This window comes from Mycteria americana, chromosome 12 (assembly GCF_035582795.1).
Source record: "Mycteria americana isolate JAX WOST 10 ecotype Jacksonville Zoo and Gardens chromosome 12, USCA_MyAme_1.0, whole genome shotgun sequence".
NCBI classification, from domain to species: domain Eukaryota; kingdom Metazoa; phylum Chordata; class Aves; order Ciconiiformes; family Ciconiidae; genus Mycteria; species Mycteria americana.
In genome coordinates, this window is record NC_134376.1 from 1,796,185 (window position 1) to 1,816,232 (window position 20,048).

General features: G+C 48.3%; 1 protein-coding gene across 2 annotated transcripts in view; it reads left to right on the forward strand.

The window, feature by feature from the left end:
- PKD1 (polycystin 1, transient receptor potential channel interacting) overlaps positions 1 to 20,048 on the forward strand; it is a 101,020-nt gene that overhangs the window by 676 nt on the left and 80,296 nt on the right. The gene's annotated exons all lie outside the window — the stretch shown is intronic.

Sequence of the window (20,048 nt, forward strand, 5' to 3'; positions counted from 1 at the left end):
CCTTGCGCCGTGATGGAGATGGGACGGCTGACAGCAGGGACAAACATGGAGGCATGGCCGAAAGTTTGCCGTGAGCCTGCGGGGTCAGACAGGGGCAGCAGTGGCCCAAGAGGAGCAAAAGGGAAACCGGGCTCAGTACGTGAAGTCCGCGGGCCCAGCCTCGCTGGCTCCGGCTGGGGTAGGGCTAGCGGGGCTGGGCTGGTGGCCCCCAAAAGTCCCGCCGTGGGGATGCGCTCGGCTCCGCACCCGGAGACGCGTTTTCAGGATTCAGCCCAAACCGGGCGTCTCGTAACGCTGCTCGCGTCTTGCCAAGAGTTGGCGAGCCGTGGGGCACGCCAGGTACGCCGGGGCGTGAGATCAGAGACACCCGGGCAGGTAGGTTGGGGGAACCGTAGGGTAACGTACCCCATGTGTACGTTAAAGAGAGCTGGGAGGCTGCTGCGCCAGCGGGCGAGGAGGTTTTGTGCCGGGAGATTAGTTTCTGAGGTTCAGGGGGAAATCTCAGGAGGAGAACGGTGCCGGGAAATGAGCAGTTGGCCGTGGTTTAAACTCCGTTCTGTTAACAGCAAATCCAAAAGACTCAATTAACAAGTTCAAATAAAAAATTTCTCCATGAAAGTGCTAGGATGGGATGACAGTTGTGTTTGTGTCCAGGTGCTGATTTTGGTGTTTTGGGAAAATCCATCAGAACGGTCTGTTTCTTGGAGGGGCATTAGAACGGTCTGTATGCTCAGTCACTTAAATAAAGTTACTGTATGATGCAAAAAACAGACTTAGGGGAAAAGTGGGTTTTTAAAGTTTATTTTTGAACCTAAATTTGTTGTCCTTAGGGAGCAACTTTTCTTGTCCTTGAGGAGACAAAAGCATTGAGTGATTCATGTAGAAGCGATGACATGGGGCCCGGCACAGTAGAAAAATCTCACATGAACTAATTTCTACTGGTATTTCAATAAGTTAAGAGTCTGCTTTTCTATTTGGATATTCTTAACTAAGTTCCCACTTTTTAGTGTCAATATAGATTAAGAGATATTGCAGAACTTGCGAAGTACCACAGTAAACATTAAATTGCAGATCGGCAAGATGTATCTAGACTAACTTCAGGAAAATGTGCATGTCTCTAAATCCAGCAGACAAGGTGTCGTCCAGCTGTTTTCTTACAAGATACGTTTAGGCTTTTCCTAACAAACTAGCCATTGTTCGTTGCAGAAAGTCCCTAACTGGGAAAAACTGGTTTTTATTAAGGGGTTTCTGAGGCTGCGTTATCTGTTGTCAGTTAGGCACGGGGATCTACAGCTCTGGAGACTGAATGTGCCGTTGCGACAGAGGTGGAACGTGCCAGCGCTTCGCTGGTCACTTGTAGAGCAGCCTTCTGCAGACTGTGACGATGAGTCCTTCGTTCGGCTTTTTAAGGATTTGGGGTTATTACAGTGTGTTTCTAGGATTATTAATTTTGGTAGTAAGTGTTTGAGACTGTTTATATTATTGTTGTTCAGAGGCGTTGAGTTGTAAAAGAACTCCCAGAACGTTTTGGATTAGATCCTATTATGCAATGACAAATTGAAGTTGGACATAAAGTTCTTGCAGGTCAACAAAACAAAGTGCCCGGAATGTGGGAAGGGGAAATCTGCTAAAGCAAATGGACTGAAACGGCAGATAGTGTTACTGACATCTTCCTCCGATTCCGATGGAGAAACGTTTGTTTACAGCACTGTTGAGAGCAGTGCGGTAAGGGGAAGAGCTTTGCTCCGCTGCGGGATGATTGTCTTTGGAATTCAGGCTGTAGAGTCGTCTTTGTCAGCCAGCAGATCATCTTGTGTGGACAGTCACGACTCAGCTGAAAAAGTGTGTGCTGGTAATATTCTGATGACTGGTATAAGATGTGCTGAAGCGGTCTGCTGTGGCACATGGATTTCTTTTGGGGAGAAGTTTACTGCCTTGTTTGACCTCCTGACGATGGGAACGAAGGCATGTGTACTTACGTTGTCATTATAACCATGAAAGATTTACAGATTCATTTCTGTCGGGATGTGAGGGACTCTGGCTCATGACACAGTGAAGTTATGCAAGCGGGTTTGTCTATTCATTTCATGTTCCCTTTATTGAACACTGACAGATAAAGTAAATAATGCTTTTAATGATTTGCTGTCTATTCTCTTGTTAGAGGAAAGCATTTTTTAATATCTCAACAAAACATTTCTTTTTATTAGTCTGAAACAAAAACAGCCTTTAAGAAGGCCGAGTTCAGAAAATTACCAGTGCCGAAGCGCCCTGATCCCGTGGCAGGCGTGCGTGCTAGCAGTTGCGCTCAGCAAATGTGATACCGTACCTCTAGCTGTAGAAGTAAGGCCTAGGAAATGAATTCCTCTCGTATCCGACATTATAGACATAGCAACTTTGAAGAAACACATGCCAACTTCGGCAGCCCTGTTACTAGGAGTACAGAAGAAATGCCCCATCCAAAGAATCACTAAGGAAATAAGCTCTGCTGCTTGCAGACGCTACATACCTAGCTGGAAGCAGGCTCCGGGCAGACCGAATGGGAATATTGGCCTCTTCCCATCGCCAGAGTCGGGTTCTTGAAGTGTAACGCAAAGTCTGGCTGGAATCGAGAGCAAAGTCTGTTTTTCCAAATAATCTGCAGTGCGCAACTTAAAAAACGATACTTCAAGAGCAACTCGCTTCAAGTGGCAGCATTTGCACTTCTGAGTTTCTCCATCTGAGAAATGCTCTGATCTGATCTCTTTCCAAGTGCTCTGCTTGCAGGGCTACCAGATTTTGTTCGCGTTTACTTTGAGACTTAGCTGTTTCATGAGCTGGTATCACTGCTTTCATTCCTCAACTGGAAATAAACCTCATAAAGATTTTCTGACTTGCCCTTGCAAATATGACTACTTCTGACACATCTTTAGTATCATGGTACTTTTGAAGTGGAGATTAGAATCTGGATTTATAAGACTAGAGTTGAAACTCCCTTATTTTTCCTTCATTAACGTGGAATACTATTTGTGGATGGGTAAGAAGGAGAAGGTGAAAATATCAGAGGACCTCTGCTGTCACCGCACTCCTGCAGAAGCAGAAGCTTTGCAGATTTGGGGGTCATAACTTTCATCCAAAACCCAGCGGGGTTTTTTTGTGGATTTGGCAGTGAGCCCTGGGGTTACACTGCCTAGCCGGTGACTTCACCTAAGCAAACCTTCTTAAAATAAACAGATTTTATGATTCAGGAACCGACAGTCTGTGATATTTTAAATTTCAAGAGTTGGCAACGATCGGTATATTTTGGTATTGTTATGTGAGGCAGTAAAAGCCTTTTCAAGGCTCAAGGTGTCTTCAAAAGCTATGGGGGGGGGGGGGAGCCAATTAAAGCTAAAATCCAATTCAGGTAAAACCACAAGCAGTGGTGTGTCTGTATAGTAGTGTCCAATCCACAAAGGCAAAATAGCTTTACTTCTGTTCCTAGAAAAAACTTAACCAGCCTGGAATGTCATTCTTATAAATAGCAGTATCCCCAGCAAAAACAAGGCTGTGTTTCTCTTCTGTAAGAAATTTTGGAGGGAGGAAAAAGGCCCAAATGAGGTGCTAGATGAGTATTTTGCAAACGAGATTCATTCAGCCTGTGGAAGGGACCAATCACATCAGTAAATTGTAACTATAGTTTAACCACCGAACAAGGAGGCAATTCTGTATTATTCTGTCAGAGCATAATGGTCTCTGGTGTTAGTGAAGCGTCACCATAATGCCATTGCAGCAGTGGCAGGAGAAGAAGGTCTGGGTTGTTTACTGTGCTCCTTCCTAAAGCTTCAGAGGCATTTGACTGCTGTTCCCATGAGAAACTTGCCCTTTTTAAAATTAAAAGTTTGGCTTTTTTTGGTGGTGTTTAAAAATGTACTAACAAAAATGTCCTGCTGGGTAATAAAAGGCATCCCCCAGAGAGGTGGCCTTTGAAGGCGTTCCTGCTCCATGGCAAATGTTGCAATTAAATAATCCCAAGCAGCATCAAGGTGTCTCACTTCCTAGACGTTAGCCCAGCATTTAAAGATTTTGCGATTTGCAATTCAGTGCAGCCAAGCCTACAAACCCTGGTAGTGACAGAAACCCACACATTGAGAAACAGTAGCTAAACATCTCTCAGCCCCGCTGGGCAGAGGGAAGACCTGCTGTCTGAATGCCCGCTCCGGGCCCTTCCCAGACGTTAGTAGAAAGGAAGAGCGTGTCTCTGCTCACCTCATCTTTTGGGGTTCCTATGACATCTGGTGTATTTTTTACCGGGTACTGTTTGCATTGATTTTTGTCTCTGTATTTCCTGTATTTTAAGTTTTAAGTATTTTAAGTTTACTGGTGGTGCCTTTCTGCGTGTGGCTTTTTCCCTGCTGGAGTGAAAGCGTGGGCCTGATCCTGCTCTTCTGATGGCAAGCCCCCGGCAGGTCTCTCTCGCATTTCACCCGGCTGCTTTCATTCTGCTCTCACAAAGAGGGCTTTTAAAAAGAAAATCACTCAATCAGAAGGCAGGATGAAACAGACTCATATGGTCGGTTCATACTTTTCTCCCTGTTTGCCATTTAATGGGATTCCTTGTTTTATCTCTTTTCATGCCGCGGTTTCCACACTGTGGTTTCCATAATGCGTTTCTGTGTCAGCCTTTCTTCATTTCTTCAAGCTTTCTTGCCCTTTGATTGATGGTTGCAGTTCAGCTTGATATTCTATCTTGTCTCTTATTTACCCCATATGTCCCCAAACGTTTCTCTGAGTTGTAATAAGTGAGTAAGAAAGTGAGTAGGGGTGAAGGAGGACAGCTCAGGAGCAAAAACGTGCTTTCCAGTGCCGGGTTGGAGCAGGCTGGGAGCTGCACAGACAGAGGTGCTCGCTCTTACCCTGAGGAGAGTGCACGGGGGAGTGTGGGGGACACAGGAGTGTGGGGGACACGGCACCTCCATAGCCAACAGCACAATTTAGGCAGTCGCTGTCAGGCTCAAAGCGAAAATTTCTGTCTCTTCCACAGTGGAAAGCTGGCAGCTCCGCTCGTGGGCTGCACTTACGCACTGTTGCTATTTGGAGGAATGGCCGCTACCCCACATCAGCCCACCTTTCTCTCCAGGGTTTGCTGAGATCAGGCTTAAAGGCTGGAAAGCTACAGCGACTGCCGGGCTGCAGAGCTACTGGCCGTGCTCCCCTTGCAGCTTCTGCCGCCTGCACACACGTGCTCTGCTGGAGGTCCCTGCCTGTCCCGCCGGGAGGATGAGGGCTTCAAATCAGACCTCCCCGGCCCTTATTTCTTAACCTGCCTTTGCAGTAAAGAATTAGCTCGTTTTTCATATCGAAGGACTGTTGTTTACTTAGACACTGAAGCTAAGTTGGCATCTCTGTTTGCCAAAACTAAAAATGTCAAATTGAAATATAATGTTAGTTTTTGCTTTGCAAAGAGCACAAAAAGCAAAAACTGTGTGATTACAGCCATTCCCATTTTCTGAAGGGATAACTATCATCGGGAAGAGCATCAACAACGTGCAAGTTGACCATCTGTAGCATTTGCGATATATTATAGGAACCGTGACCAGTAAACCGATTCTGTCCTCACTTTCCAGCTCCTCCCTTTCCCTCAAAAGATTACATCCATTTTGATGATGTGCTACCACTGGATTTAAACAGAGATAATCAAAACAAAGTGTAATATTCTTCAGTCAGCTGTTTCTGCCAGTCTAACAGTAAAAATAGTTCCCCTCAGGTTAGGAACGAGTACATCTCTTTGGCTTCCTGGCATCAGGCCTAGTAAAAACTCCAATAAGCTGTGCTCGGAGACGAAGTTTCAGATGCGGCATACGGTCTTGTGTTATTCTGTTTAATCCAGCATAATTTTTAATTTAATTAGCAACCTCTGTTAAGATAGTGTGATACACTGGTTTGGTAACAGTACTTGATGGAAGGAAATGACAATGTTCACTTTGTGGTAATGAATCTCCCACCTACGGCATTGTTCAGTCGCGGTGGGTGTGTGTTAACCGTGTGGCCCTGCTTTACCTCCAGTCTGGGGTCTACGGGCTGCCCTCCGACGGCGCGGTGTCGGCAGGCGCTGGGACTCTCTCTTCCCGCTGCAGTCGTGCTGGCATATGCTCTTGAGCATCACCAGGAGAAGGCTGTACTCGCTCTGACAGCAGACACAGCCTGCAGCAGCTCTTGCTTTTGACCAGCCTGCGGGACAATCTGTGCTGACCAGAATTCTGGATCCAAGCCAGGCCTCAGCCAGCCTGTTCCTATTCATTCGAAACGTACCTGGACACCATACCGTGCCCTTTTTTCTTCTAGTGACAGCTGGGCAATTTGTACTCTGCTCGCCTGTACAGACAGCTCCTTGTATCAAGAAACACATTTGGCTCTGTGCAAGACTATTTTGCATGTCTGTGATGAAGTCATGAGATCTAATTGCTGGTTTGAAACTGAGATTTCCAGGGTGGAGTTGGTAGCCCTGGCTAGAGCCTGTGCCCACCTCCTTGGACAGACATCGCTAATGGTACTTGCAGATCCCCAGCAATGGCTTCTTCACAACTCCGTTGCAACATCCCCTGGCAGTACCTCGGCCCTGGCTCCCGCAGGATCCGTGCTGCTCTGGGCTCCGCTAGCAGGGAGGAAGACTTCTGCAGATCCCGAAGCAAAAGAGCAGTTTTCCCTGCAGCTTTGGTTGAGACAGACGGTGAAGCCTCTCCCTCCTCTCCCTGGTGTGGGGGCTTGCATGGGATTCTGTAAACACCTTTCCCTGCTCTGTCAGGCACGGATCCTGCTGGGAATGGGTTAAATAGGTTCTGCTGCAGCAAATGCTTCATCGTCAGGGAGAGGTGGGAGTGGCTCTCTAAAAAGAGGATCTAGGGTGTGGGTTGAGTCCCCCTGAGGGAGGAACCCGGGGAACAGCTAAGCCTGGGAAAGCGAGAGCCCAGACGAATTGTGTTGGCCAAAGTTGTTAGTTTCTCTCTCAAAGCCACGCCTCGGGAAGGGGGTGGAATGAGTCCGGCCTGAAGCATGCAGATTTTGGTTTAGGTCAGGTTGGTGATAGCATCTGTGTCTAGTCCCATCAGACCCAAGGTGGTTAGCTGGTGGGTGGCAGGGATCGCACTGTGAACAAGGAGCTGTGAGTCGAGGCAATGCGTGTTTTACCTTGTTGCAGTGATGTGAGCACGAGTCCTCTAATAGCTGAACCCCCCCCCCCCCCCATGATCGTTCCTTTTTGTGTATTTATTTTTGTAGGGCAACCTCGTGTTGCTTGAAAGAGCACTACAGAAGTGGCTATTTTTATACTTCTGTGTTCATCTGCTTGCCTCACAGCTGGGCTGGTTGTGTTTTAGGGGTGGAATACAGCTTAGCCTTTCCAAGTGCGGCTCGGAAAAAACAGATGTTTCCGTTCCTGTCTCCACTGCCGATGCTCCCATATGCCACATTTCCAACAGCAGGACATCAGTGCTGGCACACAGGCCCTGGACTGTGCATGGGGGGAGGCCCTGTGGGGCTCTTCAGCTCTCCAGTGTCTGCGTGCTGTTTGTGGAGCTGTCAGGAGAGCTGGCCACACAAGCGTTAACTTCGAGGGGAAGCACATGGCTCCTCGTCAGCACCTGCGTGCAACCCAGTGCCGGCACCCCGGCGTCTTGCTGGCAGCGGGGACCGGCGCGCTGTCAGTATGGGAATGTTCATGGGTTTTGCCTCATGGGTTGCTTCTGTGCTATTGCTTAATGGCTTTCACATGCAGAGGCTGCGTAGCTGTTTGCGAGCAGAGAGAACCATCTGAGCCACACTCTTCAGCCAGTGCCAGGCAGTCCGTGGGGTGGTAAGAATAATAATCACGGGCTCCATCCTGTGACGCGTGCTCCCAGCGCAGAGCGTGTGTGCCGCATTTCCTCTCCTGGGGCTTAGAGAGCTGAGGGAACAGTTGGAAACTGCTATGAGATGCAGAGTAGAGAGTCTCTGAGAAAAAGTGTTGCAGCCACATTCCCTCCACTTAACTATGCTTTTTACTCCCTCAGACACCTCTGTTTAAGCCACATTTCTTCATCAGAAAGAGGAGTGGGACAGGGGTTTTGGGACAGTGTCTTGCCTTGTCACCCGCAGACAGATGCTTGCACAGGAGCATGCGAAGACCTTGCGAAAGGGTCTTGTGCTCTGCCTGAGCCTGTGCAGTCAGCATTGTGTGCGACCTGGAGTGTGGAGCTGGCCCTCGGCAGAGAGTTGTGTTTCACCCCTCCCCAGATGAAAAGGGTTGGAAAGCCTTCTGGAAAGAGTGAGTTTTCAAAAGGAGGAGTTTGGATACGGAAAGAGCAATCAACTGGCACCTTTAATATTTTGTATTGCTGTACCATCTCTGGGATCTCATAGCTTAGGCACAGTGCAGACACAGCAAAGAGACAGCTCTTGCCCGAGACCTGCAGATGGTCCAAGCAATCCTGCAAAAGCATAAACTTGGAATATGGGCACTTGCCTTTGAGGTGTTAGGAGAGCTGCTGCCATTCCGGTCTCATAAATTATTCTAGCAGGCCATGTAGTGACTGACTCTTCAGTGATTCGTGTCATGAAACTACCCTTGCACCTAAGCATAGCACAATTAAAAAGAAATCTTCTCCTATTTCCTAAAACAAAACAGAGCACTCATCTGAAATACAATGCAGGGCGATTCCCTGGGAGAAGAGTTTCCATTGGAAAATATCTTGGCTCCCGACCAACGCTCTGTAAAGCAGTTGTAGAGGGCGGCTCATTATTGCTACCTGGGTAATTTTCTAGAAGGACTGTTACATAAGCAACTAGTTGGTGAAGCCGTTAGTCAGGATCCCTTCTCAGCTACTTCACTACATGGTTTAAAAAAAAAAAAAGGTTCCCTGTCCTCCCAGACACAGGAGGCGACTGCAGGTAGAGAGCCACTGAAATGAACAGAGTGACTCTGGCCAGGGATTCATAAGTAATGAATTAAATCTGTGCAGATCAAAGGTTTCTATCAGAGTGTGGGAACATTATTTTACTCCTACAGAGGGGAAACATGAAGTCACTGCCTTTATGGGCTGAACTCTGCCTAGATTTGCAACCCCTGATTGCATGGATCAGTGCAAAGTCTGTATCAGAAGTCTTAAAAAATTTAGTGTAGACAAAACTGAGGTGGTAAGACAAAAGCTAGAAGAGACAAGGGTTAGACCGTGTTAGTCTTTCAGTTGTGTTAAGAAATTTCGCTGTAGCGAATGTATGCGGTGGATTGGGTTCATACCAGCAGTAAGTAATGGCTTTACTTAAGAAAAAGAAAAAAAACCTGCTGCCCCTTTGTGCAGTAAAGCTGTTACAGGACATAGCACATATTAGGACAGCACCATAGAAACAAAGCTTAAGCTGTCTGGGTGGTACTCGAGGCTCTGCTAGACTGACACAACACAATTCCCAAGTTTTAATTTAGGGAGAAGACACACCCCATTTCTTGCAGGGAGTGCCAGGAGCATCACTGGCTCTTGAATCTGTGTTTCATACAACACAAAAATAACTTCAATAGCCCAACAGCCAGACCCTGAACTCTGAGACCCTTGGCCCTCACTGATGCCCCTGTTGTCACTCATTGCATCCAACAATTAGCCATTTCTTGAAAAGCTTTCCAGTGCTTGCAGGAGAGTAAACTGTCAAGGTAGCAATGTCACTGTCCTTGGCCAAATTAGTTTCTGATTACAGGCACAGATTGCGTCTGATACAGCCACCAATTTGAGTTGCGTTACCTTGGATTTCTTTGCATGGAGTGTAGTGACCCGTGTTATGCAGCCAGTCAGATTGGAGTATTACTCTCTGGCATAGTTTAGCTTTGCAGCATTTAAAGGGTTAATTAGAGCTAGCCATCAGATGCCTAAAACAAGCCAGCAAAGCCCAGTGCTGCATTCTGTCTTTCTGTGGATTAGCCGTGACACGTCCAGGCCTGTAGCTTGATCCCATAACTTCAGAGAGAACTGGGAAAGAAGACTAAGTCTGGAAGTTAATCTCCAACACCCCTGCTCCCACAGGATGCAAAGCTTCCCCCAAAGTAGATGCACTTTCTAGCTTCTTGGGAAAGACGTTTCGTAAGTCATTGGAGAGTCCTGGATCTTTTGAGGGCATGCAGCCCTACTCCAGATCCTCTCCTCTTGCAAGTGATTGGTCTGATCAGCAACATGGAGCACCTTTTTCTCCCTGTGCACTGTGACCACAACTCCTGTTCATTCCCATAGAGAGGGGAAGTGACAGTGGAGCTGGTGTTGTGTTTATTGGTTTGCTCTGCAGTTCCTGGAAGCTGCTAAATTCTGCAGCAGCCATGGAGGCTGTGTACAGCGTGCTTAAGGCCAGGATTTGCTTCCCTCTCTGTCCTTCTCCCCTCCACAATCAGGGAATTGAAGTGCATACCTTAGTTTGGGAAGAAAGCCGAGCTACTGGGGGCAGTGTTGTCTAACAGCTGGAACACAGAGGGGAAAGCGGGACTTCTTGGTTTTGTTTTCAGTTCTGACCCTCGTTGCGTGGGCTGGGCTGTCATTGATCCATCTGCACTCAGTCTCCCCTGTCTGAGCAATGGGGCTGGTGCTTCCTTGCCTCGCGGGAGTATTGTAGTGGTTATTTATGGGACTGAAATGCTTGTGGAGGGCTTAAATGCTTGGCTGCTGGATAAATGCCCTGGCTTTCTAATTTCTACTTGCTTGGTGCTCTGTCATCCTCGTGAGAAGGCAGCAAAACATTATCCTATACCGACTCTCGGGAAGCTGAATCTTCTTCACTGAGCAAGGTAAATGGCAGGGCAGCAAAACACACATGTACTCATTTTGACAGGCTTGTTGGTAACCTTGGTCCTGTCTTCCTGCCCCTGCTTGTGCTTCAACCCCTTCCTGCCATCATCCTCTGAACTAAACAGACAACCTTGTGCTTCGCTGGTACGTACTGTGCGGCAGGTACTGAAGCCAGCAGGATCTCACTGTGCTATTGTAGCTGGAGAACCATTCGTTTTTCTTTTAAAGCATCTGAAAAAGAAAAGTTTTGTTTTCTGCCCAACTTTATTTTTTGTTTCAAGGCAGTGCCATCAGTTTCCCAAACAGAGACATCCCAGCCCCAGATGGGAAGTCAGCGCTGACTGAAGCCCAGGGCGCCAGCTCCTGAGAGAAACATGGCTGCTCCCTGTGGGCTCCTCAGGGCAGAAGGACATGGGGCTGGAAGCGTTTTCCTCACCAGGAGCAGCCTGGGGAAAGGAACCGTGTAGCCCCAGGCTGCAGGTACAGAGATGGATGTGCAAGGCCAGGGCCGTGCTGCTGGGACAGGACAGCCTGTGCCCCCACAGCAGGCCTGCGGCCATGCTCATGGGCCTCGCTCCCCTTGGCAGAGAGCGAGGACTGGGGTGGCTCTCCGGTGCTGCCAGCACCTCTGCTCTTTCTCCCTCAGCCAGGAGCCATTTTACCTCAGCCAGGCGCCATTTTACTTCAACCAGGTGCTACTTTACCTCAGCCAGGTGCCATTTTAATGTCACCAGCTGCCATCTTACCTCAGCTGTGGGGCAGCTTCTGCTCTCTTGTGCCATTTACTTCCCCCCTGCCCAGGTCAGCCAGCCCGCAGCTCAGGGGATCTGGCAGGCAGGTCTCTGTGGTGTTAGCAGTCCAACCCTGTTTCTCAGCTCCAGGCAGCCCTCCTGGCTGCCTTCACCCAGCAGGCCTGTAGCAGGCCGCCTGTTGCAGTCACTGTGGCACCGCGGGGCCCGTCATGGCGCTGGGCAGCAGTGTGGTCTCGCACATGGACCCTCTGGAAACACAGGATTTTGTCTGGGCTTGGGCGAACCCCTGCGCATCCATCTCCTTTCCTGCCTTGCACCTCTGCTGTCTCTGTGGGCTCTGCACAGTCAGCACCCGTCAGGCACACAGGGCCTTGGGGCTGCATGTGCCTTCAGCGAGGCCGGGCACCCCGCAGGGAAGGGGTGCCATGAGCTGCCCCATGTCCCGAGCTGGGTGCCCCGTGGGGCTGAGGCGGCTGCCCTGCCTTGGGGCTGCAGAGCCGGGCCTGCTGACACTGCCGCGGTGCGGGTTCAGGATCAGGCAGTCGGTAGCTCTTGGCTGTAGTGTGTACTACAAGATCCCTGCTGTTACTTGTTTGTTTAATGATGGCTGATTAGAGGGAGAGGAGACTGGCCCCTTCCTCCTCCTTAGGGGGTGCGTTTTGGTATTCTGACTGGGAGTTTGAGGATCTCTTGATTCTCTGCCTAATCAAACTCGGTGCAGGGCACGAAGAGCTGTGTCTCCGCTGCGCTGCTGCCACTGCAGCCTGGAGCACGGCCTTCCAGAGGGAGGGTTCTGTCTTTTACAATGTGAAACACATTTCAGCAGCAGCATTTTTTTTTCTTTATTGAATCTAGAGCAAAAAAGCCCTCAGCAGGAGCTTGAGCTTACTGTTGGGATGAGACACGGGCCTGTGGCAGGGATGGGTCCCAATTCTCCTTCTGGCTGCAACTCAACTTTTACACTTGTTTCTTTTAACTTCTTGGGGTCCTAATTCTTTCCTGCTCACGGGCTGTCTGGCAGTAGCGAAGCCATCGTTGGCCATCTATGGGGAAGATAAGAGTTTTCAATCAGTGGCAGGGTGGGTGGCAGAGGATCAGCACGGGGGCAAGTGTGAGTGTCTGGTGTGACCATGAGAACGGTCCCGTCAGATTTATATTACTGAATTAATCTACAGAATTAAAGAGCATGGGAGACTTGTGTTGTTTTATTCTGTTTCTGCACAGGCCACGGACAGATGAGAGTCTTGGCGTTGCAGCATCAGGTCCTGGCTTCTGCAGAGAAGTGTTTTAATCCTTCCCACCCAGCCTTTCAGATGCACCATGTTGTGCTGAGCAAGGGCTGCTCTTAAATCTCACTTGGCTGTCAGTATGTGCAGGCCATGAAATACCCTGTCATACTGCAAGAACAAGTTTCTGGGTCTTAGGATACTGGGAATCCGTGTATTTCAGGTCTCAATATACAGTTTTAGCTGGTGTCTCCCTGTCCTGAGTGTGCACCGTGAGGGTCCTGGTGTTGAACAGTCTAAGCAGACACCGGTTGTGGTGCATGGGCTGAGGTTGCACGGGTGGCTCAGCACCACTAATTGATGAAACCCAGGCGTGGCGATGGGAACGCAAGAGCCGATCACTCACGTGTTGCTCTCCGTGCCAGGGACTTTGGTGATAGGCTGTGGTGGTAAGTGGCTTTCAGCAGATGCCTGTAAAATTGTGCAGTCCTTCTCCTCGTGGGAGGAAATGATGAACTTTTAATGTTGGACCCAAAGACTTTCTGTCCTGACAGCAGAGCAGGACTTTCAGGCCTCTTGCCTACTGCTAGTCATTGGGTGATGAGGAAGAAGCTTGGGAGGAAATTCCTGACATGTCAGCGGTGCTGTCATCTTTTTGTATGTAAAAGTACCAGAAAGCCCAATTGAAAATGCAGAGATTCAGTTGTATCTCTATTGCATGATACCATGGTATGTGTGGGTTTGCAGAAAAGACCCAAAGATCTAGGAATTGTTTTTTTGTACGTGTTGTGCTGCGAGCCTTGGGCAGGATTGGCACCTTGTAGTGCTGGGTACTGTACACAAGTATACTGAAAACAGACCTTATCCTCAGGATCTTGCAATAAAAATAGACAAGGCAAAAGAAAAAGGAAGTCTTCCTGTTTTTCAGCTGGCTAAGGCTGTCTAAGGCTGGCTAAGGCTGTAAAAGCTTTGTGCTCATAGAGAGTAAGGGAGTTGCCTGAGGTCATACAGGGAGTTTGTGTCTGAGCCCGGCACTGAGCCCTCCCAATCTTCTGAGGTGCAGCTGAGTGTGATAAACACGTGGGCTTGCAGGTGCACATGGGGCCAATCTGACATGAAGATCTTGCAGTGTGAGATGACTTGCTGGGGGTGCACGTGCATCTAGCTGCCACTGGTCTGTAGCATCTTCGGACTGGCAGAGCTGCGTTCGCTGTCTTGTCCTAGTCCCAAAGGCAGCACGGCATGGCTTAGATGTGGTTCATTTTGGAGCAACACCTAGTCATCGTATCCTTTCGCTGCCTTGCAGAGAGCTGTCCTTGCACTAGCCCCTGCTCCTGGTGTGCACGGAGGTCCTGCCTCTGCAGGCCTGCGTAGAGACGATTCCTCCGTGGTGACCTCCAGGAAGCAGGATTCATTTAGGTAAATTTGGTGTGACAAGAGGAACAACATTTCATCATGAATTTGTGCCAGGGTTCTGGATTAATCATTACTGCACTTAATGTGTTTTAACTCAAAGCTAGAACCATCTGCATCACCTGACCACTCTGCAAGCAAAACCAGTGGGGTATCAGATTTTGGCATGGCTTTGCTACCCGGAGCTGGGGTTTCTGCGAGGCATGAGGGAATGGAGAGCAATGGTTAATAGGTAGGATGGAGTTAATCATTCACTGAATTCCTTAGCTACAAACTCTCTCCTCGGTAATTTTTTTTGGTGCATTGCTGGAAAGGAAATCGGGGTATGTGAAGCAAAACCATACTTAACAAGTCACAGTAGCCCTGGTGTGTGTGGGATTTCTTGCCTTTTGCTGAGGGTGGAGCTCCCCTGTGGCAGGAGATGCTTGAATAACCTGATAGAGCTGAGCAGTGCCGGGAAATTTGATATATCTGCACCTTTCATTTTTAATGCCTGGGCCAGAGATTGAAGAAGGAGATGTCTGGCCTTTCACCTGCCTGAGACCCGAGGCAAAGATCTGTATTTTTCTCGCAGCAGTCAGTGGCATCGCCAACACCTCAAACAGAAGTGGTAAAACTTAACTTAATTAATAAAATAGCGAGGATCCAATTACCTACAAGAGTCCAGCCCTGCCAGCCAAAATATGAGTCAGCTACCTCTCATAAATCTTGAGATTAAAAATAAACCAAAAAAGGCCAAATGTTGTTGTGTTTTGAGCCAGGCCAAATGGGTTTTGAGCCTGAAGTCCCATGTAGGAGACATTTGGAGGCATCTGTACTTCTCAATAAGGAGATGCAGAGGAAAAAAAACACTTCAGCAAAATAAAAGGGAAGGAAAAAAAGTGGAGATTATAATTTATTATCATGATTCCAGGAGACAGCTTTAGGGAACCCGCCACTTCTCTTATGGCAAGGCTGAGTATATCTTTTAATTCCCCTTTTGGGGTAAAAGTGGGTCATCTAGAGCCATGTACCATGGGACCAGATACAGGAGTTGGTTAGGATTCAGGCATGGTTGATACAGGCTTTGAGGTTGCTAAAGAGGCAGCCGAAATCTTGAGGGTCATTTTTAGAAGATTTATCGTGTGATCACATGGATTGTGCCACATTTCTCCTGTTTAGAGGTAAATATTTAATTTGTAGGTAACCCAAGGCTGAACTGAATACTGTGCCAGACAGAGCTAGCCTTTGATCCAGGAATCTGAGTCTGCTTTCCACTTCCTCCCAGCCCTGATTCACCTCCCAAACACCACTCAGACCTTGAGAAATTTCATCCCTGAGCTTCTGGCTTTTGCCTCTTTCTGAGGCAAAAGAGTGTTTGCAGAGTTGGGGATGGTGGTTACAGGGTGGTTGCGGAGTTGGGGATGTGATGTGCCCAACTGTGCCACATCTGCTGTCTTCCTCGGGAGTGCTGACTGGACCCAAGAGGTGTGAGTGTAATTGGGACCTGCAGGTTCAGGGTATATTTAGTGGGAAGCACCAAATTCAAGTGCTGTGAAGTATTTAATGGGAAGGGCAAGTTCCTTCATCTCCCTCTTTGATTTCAGAGGTCTCTTCCATTCTTCCAGCCTTCTTCTCCAGCCTTCTTCTCCAGCCTTCTTCTTCTTCTTCTATTCTTCTCCACATGCTCAACAGGGATATCTTACCAATATTTTTCTCATGCCTTCTCAGGACTCCGGTGAAAGATTGTGACTTGAAGCCTGATTCTGATCTGTCTCACAGCAAAGAGCACGGTGTTGTTCAGCTGAGTACTGTAAACCCACGCCAGGACTACATAGGTGGGAGAGCAGATTCAGACTTTTCCTGTGCCGGTAGAGCTTATGAGCCTTTGAATGCCAAGTCTAACGGCTCGTGCCAGCCCCTGGGGTGTCTGCACATAATAGACGTGGATGGATTGCTTGTGTAGCTGATTGTTTCCAATTTGAAACTACACCCCTTAATTGCTCACTGTAAGTTACCAGGACTCCCCACGTGGAATCTCATTAGACAGCAGAGTTAATGGGAGAGCAGAGGGAGCATTTTAAAGTGTGTTTGATGATATGTTGAACTAAGGAAGACTTGTCTAAGAGTACAGGTGCCATTAGATGGGGAAATCTTGCTGTAGTTCTGCTCCCCACATAGGAGCCAGCAGTTGTAGGGTTGGGGCTGTTTTCACATCAAGGAAGGTAGGTGATTACAAGAAAAGGATGGATTTAATTTACTGACAGTTTCTTGCATGGCTTTTTTTGAAACTTTTAAGATCCCAGGTAGGATGAGCATGCTGGCTGTTTCCAGGATCCTCTGGGAGCTGCTCTTGTGCAGGGAGGGGCTCCTGGAATTGGCTCTGTGGTTGCATTTCTTGAAGTCTCTCCCATTTCTCTCCATGCCATTAGTGATGTTCCCAACCCAGTTTGCCTCCTCCATTAAGATGAAGCCACAGACTGACAAGGAGTGGGAAGAGGTCATGGAGGGGGAATTCTGAAATCACCCAAATCCACGGTTCAGAGACATCCAGTTGCGAAAGACTTTTCCTGGTAGGGGAAAGTGTTGGTTCCACAGGGTGTTTCATAAACCGCTGCCTGCTTCCTGCGTCCAGGGCCTGTCTCTGTCCCTGCTGCCAGATTCTGGCCAGTTAAGAGCATGCAGTCAACCAGAGTCTGCTGGTCTCTATCTAGGAAAAAAAAAAAGAAAAGGGGGAAGAGAAAATCTCCAACCTCTTGGAAGTACAGGGCAAAATACCGCTTTCAGGAGCATTGGTGCAAATGCAGAAGAGCCCAGCTAAGTCAGGAAGGGTCTTGCAGCTCTTTGCTGAGGGCTGAAGCCAGCCTCGTGGTGAGAGTCACCTTCCTCCTTTAACGTCTGTAGCAGCGACCTGTAGCTCTTCATCTTTTTCCTTCTGCCATTCTGTCTTACCCTGCCACATCAGTTGCAGTTGCCCTTTATCTGAGAGAAAGTCATATTTGCACATTGCGTTTGGTCACTGAGTCAGGGAATGCAGCAGCTTGTCCCTACACCTCTTCAGTTACAGATTTGCTGGTGAACTCTTATCCCTGCTCTGCGCACATCCAGAACACTGTTTATCGCTCACCTGTTACTCTGCTGCTCTGTTCTGCTCTCCTGTCTGCTATGACAGGCAGATGGAGCCAAAAAAAGCCAAATGAGAATGAAAAATAACCCAGTGGTGTTAGTCATGCTGCAGAATGTGTTAGCAGTTCAACAATGGCCTTAAACACCTAGTAGGATCCAATTTAAACCCATAAAAGTGAGGAAGTCCGGACTTGGAGCCTGTTCTTCTACCTGTGTAAGCAGCCATGTGTGTAGTAGCTGTGGCACAAGCAGGCTAGGAAGGCGTTGAGATTTTTTTTTACTCCATTAAACAATTGTAATTTGTTTCCAAGGATTTGATTTTATTACTCCTGCTATTTCACACAGCAGGAAATGAAAAACAACCCAAACACACAAGACAGAGATGCAAATTTTTATTTGCTCAAATTATGCTGAATGTAGGAGCTGGGACTCCAGGTAGCTTCACAAAAATGTCATAATATTTGATGATTTCTGAATGTAATAAAAATACATGAAATCCATGCTCAGGCCTCTGAGACCAGGAGATCTGCCTTTGTGTGATCCGTGGGAACGCTAGTCACAAGTACAAACCCCTTCCTGCATTTACAGCCCAGGCCTGAGCATGAGCAAGTAACGGCTATCTCCTTTCTAGTGCGTTGCCTTCCCTCTTCACTTCATCTGCTGCAAACCTCGGCATGATCCCTCGGCTTCCAAACCCCGTAGGATCTGGGGAGCTGGCCTCCCTATGAAGGACCCAAAATGCCTAATATACTTCACTCTCCCCGAGTCTTTCCTTTCTAGGATATCAGAAGAGTCTCAGCCCCTTGGTGAGGAGCAAGGACAGAGCTTTGCGAATGTCCCGCCGCATCTCTGAGCGGTGCGGCAGCAGCCAGCCCTGGTGCGGGTCCCTCCATGTGTGTGTGCATGCGTGTGCTAACTGGGAGGACTCTGCAGTAGGAAGCATTTGCCAGACATGGCAAGCAGCTCTCAGAGTTTTCTTGGCAGGAGGGTGTGGAAAATGTTGGAAAGGAAAAATGGAGCAAAGGCACTCTGTAGCTCAGTCTGCCTTCAGATCAGACCTGTGCGCAAGGCTGGGGAGCTCTGCATGACATGCTCCCTGGTCCCTCTGCCTGTATGAGATCCCTCTTCATTCACTGCCTTACTTAGAATCCCTACATGCTCCTAATTTTATTTTATTTTATTTTGAGGGAAACAGTAGCTCTTTGATAGCCTTTCAAGGGATAAGATGGGACAGACAGACTACTTATCAGGAAAAGCCTCGGGGTCTTTGTCTTCCTGAACCCACCAACTAACAAAAAGCACAGCTTCCAGCGAGTCTAAGCTGCTATTTGTATTGAGAGACAGAGAGAGGGGTGCAATCAGTGTGGGTTGACGCTGTTTGAATAGGCATGACTGGGCAGCGATCCCAGCATGACTTAGCCGAATAAGGGACTGTTTTTGTCTTTTAGTGCATGACCCAGGGACCTTTTCTGACCACAGGTGCCCGGGCCGTGGTTTCCCTGTCTGTTGGAAAGCAGCATTCCCAGCAGCTCTGCTCTCCCAGGCACGCGCAAGGTCCCCGGCAGTCTGTCGGGGCAGCACGGCCCCGAGCTGAGTTGGGGACGGCACAGATGTGCTGTCCCGTTGACAGATCTGCAGAGAGAGACCATGGATCGTAGTCTACCTTTCCTCACATCAGCAGCACGGCAGGGGATTCAGTTCTCGCTCCATGGCATCCCTTTCCTAGTGCACTGGCAATTCTTCTTTCCATCTTAAACTCTGCTTTAATGCTGGATTGCAGCCTTAAAGAGCAGTGGCTGTATTTCAGCGGTGGATTACATAATCCCAGTGCACAGAGCGTGCTTCAGTGAGTTAAGCTGGTGATGTCCTTTTGGATCCGAGAGGAAGAGGGATGCTATGGAAACGTAACTTGTTATTATTATATGGGAATGAAATTTGTTGTTTTGCTCTTCTGCCTCAGTTTGTGATTACACCATGGAGCAATTTTTAGCCTTGGCAAGAAGGTGATTTAACATAAGACCAAAGATGCAGCTTAACTCGGTGTCTACCATAAATCCTGAGAAACAATGATGCCGTCTGAGGCTCGATGCGCCTCGAGAACTGGGCAAATGTTCCTTCTGCCAGCAGAGCTGATGTAAGGTCTGATTTATGAATGTGATACTTCTTGACATTGCTGTGGTGTCCAAAGATTACCAAGGATGTTTACCGAAACCCTCCAGAGTCTCCATATGGAGCCTAAGAAGGGATCAGACTGAATTTACATGTCCTGCTGTGCCAAGCCTGCTCTTGGTAACCTTCCAGTCTCTGTGGTACTCGGAGCAGGGGCAGTGGACGGTGCTATCGGGGTGCAGAGCACGCCGGTGCCCGCTTCGCCTGCCACACAGCAGAGCGGGCCACGTGCCCCCGCTTGTTGGGGACACTGTCCTTAGTGTTTTATTGGGCTTGGCATTGCTTGGGTTCATGCTCTTCTTTCCATTTTAAACAAAGTGAATTTACTGGTGGTTTGTATTTACTGCTAACACCCTCTTACACAATCACCCTTGTGATTTTTTATCTTCAGCTTATGAAGAATAGGGTAGAGTAATTTTGTATTTAATCATTAAATAGAGACATAGTCCAAGACAGTTGCCTGAACCTGAAGCGAAGCATCAGCCTCCCCAAAGACTCCTCAGCCAGCGCTGTCGATGTTTCATTTTGAGTAGCACTGTGCCAGAGAGGGGACTCAACTTTGGGTTTCTGTTTTACTCAACAGAAAGTGAAACAGCAGCAACAAAATCAATTTGTTTACAGTAGGAAAAAAA